Raw genomic sequence first — 9577 nt, forward strand, 5'->3', positions numbered from 1 at the left:
GCTCAGATGGAGCACTGCAAGGGGCTGAGGCAGCACAGCCACATCCCCCCGAGGCAAGGCAGCGAGAGTGGAACATCTCAGGGGGGGATGTTGCCTGACAGAAACAGCAATGGGGGAACAGAAAAGCTCACAGCAGCTTTCGGGGCCCTTGTGAGGAAAGGTCAGCACACACTCACACAAATGGGACACCGGGGCAGAGAGATTTAGGGGGTTTTTTTCCTTTCCTGGTCCTGGACCTTCCCAGTCCTCAGCTGCTCTATATCCCAGAGGCTGTAGTGGGACAGTGTCACCTCCAGAACAGTTTGGCAGCATCTGCCACTGAGCCCATGTGTAGGCAAGGTCTGGGGCTCCCAGAGTATCCTGTGTGTCCCAAGCAGCCTGTTCTCAAAAGGCAAGCAGAGTGGAAACCTCCCATGCCAGGGACTCTGAAGGACCAAGGGCTGCTGCTCTGATGTGGAGCTTGATGTCATGGCTCAAATTTAGACAATTTTTAGAAAATTACACAGTGTTAAATAGGGACAAAAAGCAAGCATGCACATGCATACTTAAAAATATATCTCATGGCAGTATGGTGAAACTCCATTTTCAACTAGACACACTTTGGCTTAGGTACCAGAGGTGCCTAAGGTACAATAGAGGTCTGAGATCAAAGCTTCCCTGCATTTCTTGTGTGGGAAATGCAGTTTTACACATACACATACCCTCTCTTTGTATTAAAACAAAACTAAAGCCAACAAACTCCAATAACTAAAACAGAAAAAACTAAACCCCCATAACAAGTATTTTGTCATCTTTAACCTCAGGTTCACAATGGGTATCTCCACACCCTTGTCTCTCTGAGATGCAGTTGCACATACTTTGCAAGCAAGGTCAGGAATATTGAGTATTACCTACCTAATTTGGTATTTGTTTATAGCAAGCATTAAGTGGCCTATGGAGCAGAACAATTCCCGCCCGAGGAGCTGCTCTAACCCATTGTGGAGTTATAGAATAAAGACACATTTGATCCTTTGGGAAAAGGGTTATGAAAATACATGGAAAAAATATACTGTCCATGCATAGTAATATCATGGCTGTTTTCAATCACTTGGTCTCCTCCAAAACAAAGGGGCTCACTGCACAATATGAACTCCTAGCACTGGTAGCAGCAAAGGAAGCAAGCAAGAAGCAAAGTTAGCAGTATCTGGTTAGGCTTTTATATTTTCATAACCCTAAAATGCCTGAGCTGCTTGTTGCCTCCCTCCCAGCCAAGCCGAAGGGGCTTTGTGCAGCTGCAGCGCTGGGAACCTGTCCCCAAGCTGTGTGAGGACAGCCAGGCAGAGCTGAGCCACGTCCAGGGCGGGAGCCTGGCCACAGCAGCTCCCGCAGAGGCTGTGTCAGAGCTTCCAGGAGAGCAGGGAGCAAGCACAGGTTGTGCACGGTCTGGGGCCACCCCACCTCTCACACAGCCCGCAGAGGGAAGGCTCTGCTGGAGCAAAGCAGGGGACAGCAAGTGGTGGACTCACAGTTAAACTGCCCACGCTTGTCCTTGTGTTTCCAACTAACCTCTCACCTTTTGTTCAGACGATGAGGGAAATGGCTCTGAGCAAACCAGGCTCTGCACCCTTCTTCATGGAGGAACTTTTTTCTCACAGCAGAAGCCCTGCACGGCCAAGAAGCATTTCACAGGAAGAAGTCTGATTTCTTTGCAGCAGTTGTTTGGTTTTTTGTTTGTTGCTGGGCTTTTTCTTTCTTGTTTGGAGCTGATTTTTAATTTTCGGTGCCAGTGGAGTCTGCAGAGATGGTCATCTCTGCTAGGCTGTTTTTTACTGTTATCTTGGTTCCTGCAGAGCCTGGGTGGGAAAGAGAAGTTAAATTAAGAACAACATTGCTACAAATAAGACAAGAAAAAGCCTCCATCCCTGTGGCACTATTCCCTGCAAGGCTAAGAATTCCCACAGCAGCCTGTGGGAGGATGGGTTTTGCTCATGACAGAGCTGTGCCTACACTGGGAGAGCTGCTTTGGAAATTCTTTGTTTTGGTGAACCTGGGAAATCCCTGGTGCAGAACATTGCTACAGGCTCTCAGCACAGCTGGAGCAGTACAAAGCTTCAGCCGTAGCAAAGAGGCTCTTGGACTGAACACTCAAAATCTTCTCATCCAGGTGGAAAAATAAAGGTGAGGTTTTCATGCATGAAACCATCAGGGCACAACATTCTCCATCCCAAGGCTGGGGCTCTGAGGAAAAGCGCCTCTGTTCCCAACAGCAACTCCCTCGGCCCCTTGCTGAGCAGAAAACCTCCCTCTATTAAAAGCAAGCTCAGGCACTGTATGCTCAGTTAGTTACTTGTACACCGTGGTGCTCACCACAGCGCCTTGGCACACGTGGGGCTGATAAGCCAGAGCACTGATTTGCATTTAGATTTACCATTAAACAGTTTAGTGAAAAGCTACTGCTGAGTGCCTTCAGCCTCACTGCACAGCGGGGCTGTTCCATCCACCCAAAGCCCACCCTGCTGCGGGCTCCCCCTCACCTCCGCCAGGCAGAGGGATCCTGTTAATCCTACACTACCTATTTTCACACACATCACTAAGGAAACCCTTTCTCTTCAGCTTTGGCAGGTGCAGACCAGGCCCAAGCTGCCACCAAAGTCAGGACAACCAGCCAATATATGTAGGGCGAACACCCTATGGGGTGAGCCAGAAACCCCAAAATTTGGGTCCAGCTCAGGGCCAGCCAGGTGCCACATGCATGGGGGAGGGAGGCAGAGCTGTGTCACAGCTCTCTCTAAGAAAACCAAACCCTGCAGTGCCAGGGCAGGTGAGCATCCCTGCTCAAGCAGCCAGGAAACCCACAGCAGCTTTGTATGAACTTTGAAGTTAGTGAATCAGAGCTGGGAGGAGTGGGAAACCCAGGCTAAGTGACAACTGCACTGGGGGAAGCAAAAGTAATGAAGCAAGTCTCCCCCAGAAGACTGATTGTTTGGGCATCCAGAAGAGAAGGAGAATGGATATAGCAAGCTCAGGAAATTGAAAACAACTTTAGGTGAATACTTCCTCTCATTCCAGCACTTGGTCTTTTATCAAAGCTGACTCAGACCCTGACAGCAGTGTGCAAGGCAGCTCTGCTCCACCGTAATGCAAAAGACAGGCCCAGAGGATGAGAGGTGAGTGGCTAATGGAGCAGAGTCGGGTTCAGTTTCCCTGGAAATTCCTCCAGAGGAAAGCCAGGAGACAAGGAGCACTGCTAATGTCCCTCTGCAGCACCACTGCTCCCCTGTGCAGGGCAGAGCCCTCACTCCTGCCCTCTGCCCCCCAAGGGTCACTCCAGCACACTCAATTAACACTGTGTAATTTCTAAATATTGTCTGAATTTGAGCCATGACATCAAGGCTCCACATCAGAGCAGCAGCCCTTGGTCCTTCAGAGTCCCTGGCATGGGAGATTTCCACTCTGCTTGCCTTTTGAGAACAGGCTGCTTGGGACACACAGGATACTCTGGGAGCCCCAGACCTTGCCTACACATGGGCTCAGTGGCAGATGCTGCCAAACTGTTCTGGAGGTGACACTGTCCCACTACAGCCTCTGGGATATAGAGCAGCTGAGGACTGGGAAGGTCCAGGACCAGGAAAGGAAAAACCCCCTAAATCTCTCTGCCCCGGTGTCCCATTTGTGTGAGTGTGTGCTGACCTTTCCTCACAAGGGCCCCGAAAGCTGCTGTGAGCTTTTCTGTTCCCCCATTGCTGTTTCTGTCAGTGTGAGGGAGAGGCAAGCAAGGCGGAGCAGGAAGGGAGCGAGCCTGGGAGCAGATGGATGGTGTCAGAGAGCAGCATGGCTCCACGGCAGAGTTTTCCCTCCCACCACCGCTGCTTTCACAGCACCTGATGTAAATCCTCCCTGGCAGGGTAATTACCCTGCTTTATTCAAAGCAGCTCTACCAGTAAACCTTCAGCCATCTACGCAGTCTCTTCCAGCTTGCTGGGTTTTTAGCTGCCACTGGGGGCTCTGCCTCCTTTTAGCAGCATCACAGGGGGACTGTGCAAAGATGCATTTCTATCCCAAAGGCAAGACCAGTTCACACTATGGCTGCAGTATTCCAGGATGTGGCATCTCCATCATGCCCAAAGGGCATGTCTGAAGCTGAGTGCCAACAACCTTGTTTTAAGGGAAAGGGTCCAATCCTTCTCCTTTGGGGACTCACTAAAGTCAGTGGAAAAAAGGCTCTTTTTAGCTTCCTTATTCTTTGCCGCTTAGGTCTCGTGCCAGCTCAGCATGACTTTAGTCACTCTAGATTTATGCCAGTCCAGAAAAAGGGAATCTGTTATTACAGGCCCCAGTGGGTCATCCCACTACCAAACTCACTGTCCACATGGCTGAGCCAAGCACTCCTTTTTTACCTCAGCCATCTGAAACCTCATCTTGATGCCCTGCAACATTCTTCCTCTTTCTCCTCAATAAATCAGTGCTGTCCGCTTCACGTGCATGCTGTGTACCATCTTCAAGTTTGAGGGGCCTGTTGATGATTATGAACAGCAGGAAGTAAAGCACAGATAATTACTAGATCAGTACTAAGTAGTAAACAGACCCTTGCAGTGGCCCTTGAAGGACACCAGTCTCAAATGGTGGTTCACTTCCTTCAGGCTCAAAAAATATTTTTCTTTAATTTGGCCAGATGCTGCTACCAATACAGCGATTAAAACAAACTTCTCTGCTTTAAGGGGGGGTCAGCAAGGAGACAGCATGGAATCCCTTGTGAGCAGGGACTGCTGCCTACCACACACCTTGCAAATCACAGAATCATTTAGGTTGGAAAAGACCTCCAAGATTATGGAGTGTAACCTTCGTCCAGTCACCTCTTTGCCAACAAAACCACAGCACCAAGGGACACACTCAGTCATTGCTTGAAAACCTCCAGGAATGGTGACTCCACCACCTCCTTGGGCAGCCCCTTCCAGTGATTGGAAACCCTGTAGGTGAAGAAATTCTGTCTGAAGTGCCCATCCTGCCTGTGTCAATGGATTTTGCAGTGGATCAGGGCAAATCCACCACAACCATGTTTACCACAGAGGTCTGTCTTTCCTGAAGGCTCGGATATGTGTTGGTGAGGAAGGAGCTGGTGGGAGCTGGGAACAGTGCTTGGCCCTGCACACAACTGTCCCTGCATATTTGGAGCACGGGGGTTTAGTGCAGGGGCTGAAATATCACGCCTATCAGTAGGGCCCTGTGGACAGAAAATAGCAGAGGATCTGGTGGCAGTTTCCTTTCAAGACATACAGGAATAGCAGCACACATCTCTGCTGGATCATGTGGACTGAATTCCTCAGCTGAACTCCTTTGGCTTTGAATTCTACAAACCAGTTTTCCCCTCCTTGGCTTGTTTGCTGTTTCAGGACCACTAAACTACCAAGAATGGTTTACATTATATAACCACCTTGGCCTTATTGCATTTCGAGGAGGAGACTGACAAACAGCCAGATCTAATTTGTTCTTTAAATTGGCTTCTAGGCCAGACAGTCATGCCTTCCAGATGGAAAATCCAATTGCACTCACCAGCAAACATCCCAGCACACTCAGGTCCCAAACCAGCTTTGTCCAAAGCATACTCCGGCATGCAATTCGATTTTTTACACCCTATGAGAAGCTAATGGTCACTTCAGTCCCTGGTGAGGCAGCATGGTTTTTTGTCACCTGTAGCAGTTCAGCTGTCAGCTCTGCCCTGCTGTCCCGTTATTTTTCCTAGAAGCCTATCTGACAGCTGCAGCAGCTTTATAACTGCCAGACTCAGAACTGGTCTTCCTGGGAAAGTCCTTTCAGGTTGTCTTTTCCAAGGGTGACTCTCTCTCCAAGGCTTGGTCAACCTGTTTAACACTACCCCACATCAAACACAGTTCTAAGAACACAAACGCCACGCTGCCTTTGGATTTGGATTCTCAGGTCTCCTGCCAGGACAGAATCAGGGATACGTCCAAGGCTGGCTTAGGTTACAGCCAGTGGCACGCTGTGCATGGGACACCAGCACTGCTGACAGCCACAAGGTGTTAAAATCCTGCACTGACAGCAGCGAGCCTGAGCTGCCATTTGCTTTGTGAGGCACCACTGAGGCAAGGTGGCAAGGGCCTTGAGCAGCCCCCAGACGTGGCTGGGAGCAGGACCTGAGCTGCACTGCTCCACGCTCCAATGGGGAGCTGCCGGGAGCAGCAGCCCAGGCTGAGACACAAACTGCATCCCACAGGCAGGAGCAATCCAGGGGCTGAGCACTTGCAGGGAAACAGCAGGAGAAGTGCCCACTGTCTGCAGCAGAGACAGGTGTCATCTGCATAAGAGGGTGGCCTCAGATAGACAGTCTGTGGCTTTCTCTCAGTCACTGTGGCGTTTTTTGTCCTCCAAGTGTTTCTGTTGCAAGGCATGTATAATTCTAGGGCTGGTATATTTAATATATATCACATATAATTCACATGGCCTGATGGATAGGCACCTTGGTGTTTTTCCCACCTCTGCCACTCTGTTGCCTGGTGGCCTTTGGTGATCAATGAATGCTTTTCATTCTTGGAGTATTCTTCCCTTTCCTCCTCAGGGAAACAAGGCCACTCTGAGCTGCCTTAAGATAAACTGCTGACAAGGGTCAAAGAAAGAAATAAATGAATAAACAATCAGTAACAAGGAGTCTCAAGGCAAAGTTATCAAACCCTTACTTTGCAAGTCCTGAATCTCATAGTGCCCACAAAGACATCCTTCTCCAGGTCTGGAGAGGTTCCTGTCAACCAGGACATCACTCAAAACCTGTTTATGTTCAACTCACACCTCCAAGACACATGTGCCATGTGTCATCCAGGGAAAGGCAGTGAGTGGTGCTGAGGGTGACCTGAGAAGCCCTTAGGGACACCAGTGAGTAAGCTCACTCTCAATGCTTTGAAGCTGATAGAAGAACAGCCATTCCACTGCAATGACTCTGTGCCCTTCCCAAGCTCCTCCATGTTTTCAGGGGCTCTGTCAGCCTAGCAGCATGCATGGCACCAAAATCAGCTCTTTGGGAAGAGGTTAGGAACAAGCTTTCTTGGGGCCATCACTCTGGACAGCCAGAGCTTGCAAAGCAGGTCAGAGCATCGCCAGTCATTCTGTGGATGGGCAACATCACCCCTGAAAGCTTTAGTGAAGCCCCACACTGCAGCTGAGCGGGTGCACTCCCTTCTAACAAGACTGCTTTACACTAGAACACGACCACAGTGGCTGGCTGCAAAGAGAGGCTCAGCCAGGCACGTCTGCTGTGAGGCAGAGCCAAGGTGTTGAGCAACACCCAGCACGGACAGGCGCATCTGCTGCCAGGTGTCCCTTGCACAACCTAAGGGTGCCCACGCATCTCCCGAGTCCCCACCTCCCAGAACCTCTTGCAGGGACACACATTTAGCAAACAAGGGTAAACCACCATCAAATCTGAGTGGCTGCACTTCACAGCCACTTCAGCTCAGGCCCAAACAACCTCACGGAGTCCACACTTGCAAAGAGCGAGCCGGTGTGTGGCTGGAAAGGAGCAGTTTGTTTTGGTTTCACTTCCCTGCCCACACCTCTCTGAAACTGCCCTCTGTTTGCCTGGGATATTTGCAGGCGTGCAATGTTTTCCTGGCTGACTTCACGAGGGACACTGTGGTCCTAACAGGCTCTGCCTTTGACTCCTGTGCTGCTGCGGCCAAGTCCTTGGATTCCTCTGTGGAGTAAATCAAATAATGTGTGCAGAAGCAGATGTGAAAAAAATAACATATGCAGAAGAACTGACTTGTTAAACTATGAGCAATAACTGCAGGTGTGCAAGAGAGCTCCAGGGCTGATGCTCATTGCTCCATTGGATAAAAAAAAATTAAAAGTCTGGAGGACCAGGCAGCTACACAGTAGGACCCAAGTCAAATTCAGGCAATTCTCCCCAAAAATTGGCATTTTGCAAAGTATGGAGACTGCAGCACCAAACACTCTCAGGTTGCAAACAGCTCCCACCAGGCCCTGTCCCCTTTGATGCTCCCCTTGCACAGGACTGGGAGGCCCAGCAGCAGGGACTTATGAGAACTGGTTTCTGAAAATAAGGAAAACAAGTTTCCTGAGGGAAAACAAAACTCAGGCTTGTTTCACTTTGAAGCCTTGTTTGTTTGCTGCCTTTGGAAAAATGAAGGAAAATAGCGATGGCTTCGATGAAAAGAAAAGCCCAAATGCAGAAAGAAAGAATGAAAAATTAAATATTTGTTTTTTGACAAAAGCATATTGCCTGGCTGCACTGCTGTGTCTATGTCAGACATGGCTCAGAATAAATGAGAGTCCTCACGACCATTGCTGGCAAGAGCCACTAAAAATCCCACTAAAAATGGCCACTCTGGAGCTCCCACCCCCTCTATTCATATAAATTATGTGCAATTTCTAGGAATGGTATGATCCCAACAGCAGGTTTATTTATCAATCTGTTAATGGCAAGCTCTTGCCTAGCACATGCTAGGGTCACCAGCTCCCTCTTCTTGCTCTGCCTCCACCTAGACAGAGCCCACTTTGCGGGTTTTTCCACTCCCACCCCACTGTGCCGAGAAGCACCTGCTGGGGATCAAAGCCTCCTTCCAGCAGGGAATCAATTTCCTAAGTACTCCCATCTGGCAGATTTCTTGGGGCTACCTTTCCAAAGAACCACGCAAGGGTTGTTGTGGGGAGCGGTGCTGGAAAGTGCATAGAATAACAGAACAAATCCCAGAATGATTCAGACTGGAAGGGACCTTAAAGATCAGCTCATTCCAACCCCCTCTCATGAGCAGGGACACCTTCCACTAGATGAAGTTCTCCAAGCTCTGTCCAGCTTGGCTTTGACCACTTCCAGGGATGGGGCAGCCACAGATGCTCTGGACAGCCTGTGCCTCATCCCCCTCTAAGAATTTCTTCCTAATCTAGATCTCTCCTCTTTCAATTTGAAGCCAGACACTAAGCAGTTAAGTATTTTTTCTGTGTGAGCAGCAAATCAGTCCATCAAGCTGCCTCATGCTCCCAGCCTCACGAGGACAAAACCACAATGAATGATCCAAAGAAGTAGTCCTCAACATCCCCTTTTAGCCCTAAGCCAACTAATCGGCACAGTCACAAACTATACGCAATTCTACAATACACCAGAGGGAGGGATACCTTTCCTGGCAGAGCTGTGTCTCAGTTTACATCACAATTGCCATAAAATCATGTTATCTTCATTTAACTTTGCACAAATCTATCAAGTCTATCCTATAGTCAAAACTGATTGTCTCACAAAATGCACGTTATCAGTTTCAAGTGCCAAAGCAACTTTTCTTGCTCCTTGCTTAGACAAAACACCTTCTTGCCTCAGAAAATGAGCACATTACAGGGTTTCTTACATGACAAGAGAAACCTGTGTTGTCATCACAGCATCTAGTACTCTGAAACTGAAAACCCACCCAAATACTTCCCTTGAAATGAGAAAATTGAACTAAAAAGCTCTGTGTGGACCCAGCAGTGGGGTCCGCAGGGCTTGAGCTGACCCCTCAGATCTCAGGGTCTGCCACTTGAGCCATACAGATGAAACTTACATTTCTAGACTCGTTTTCCACCTTCTCCTCGCATAAAT

This window comes from Melozone crissalis, unplaced genomic scaffold, assembly GCF_028551555.1.
Source record: "Melozone crissalis strain CALT ecotype California unplaced genomic scaffold, PUWL_Pcris_2 ptg000062l_1, whole genome shotgun sequence".
In the NCBI taxonomy this organism is placed as follows: domain Eukaryota; kingdom Metazoa; phylum Chordata; class Aves; order Passeriformes; family Passerellidae; genus Melozone; species Melozone crissalis.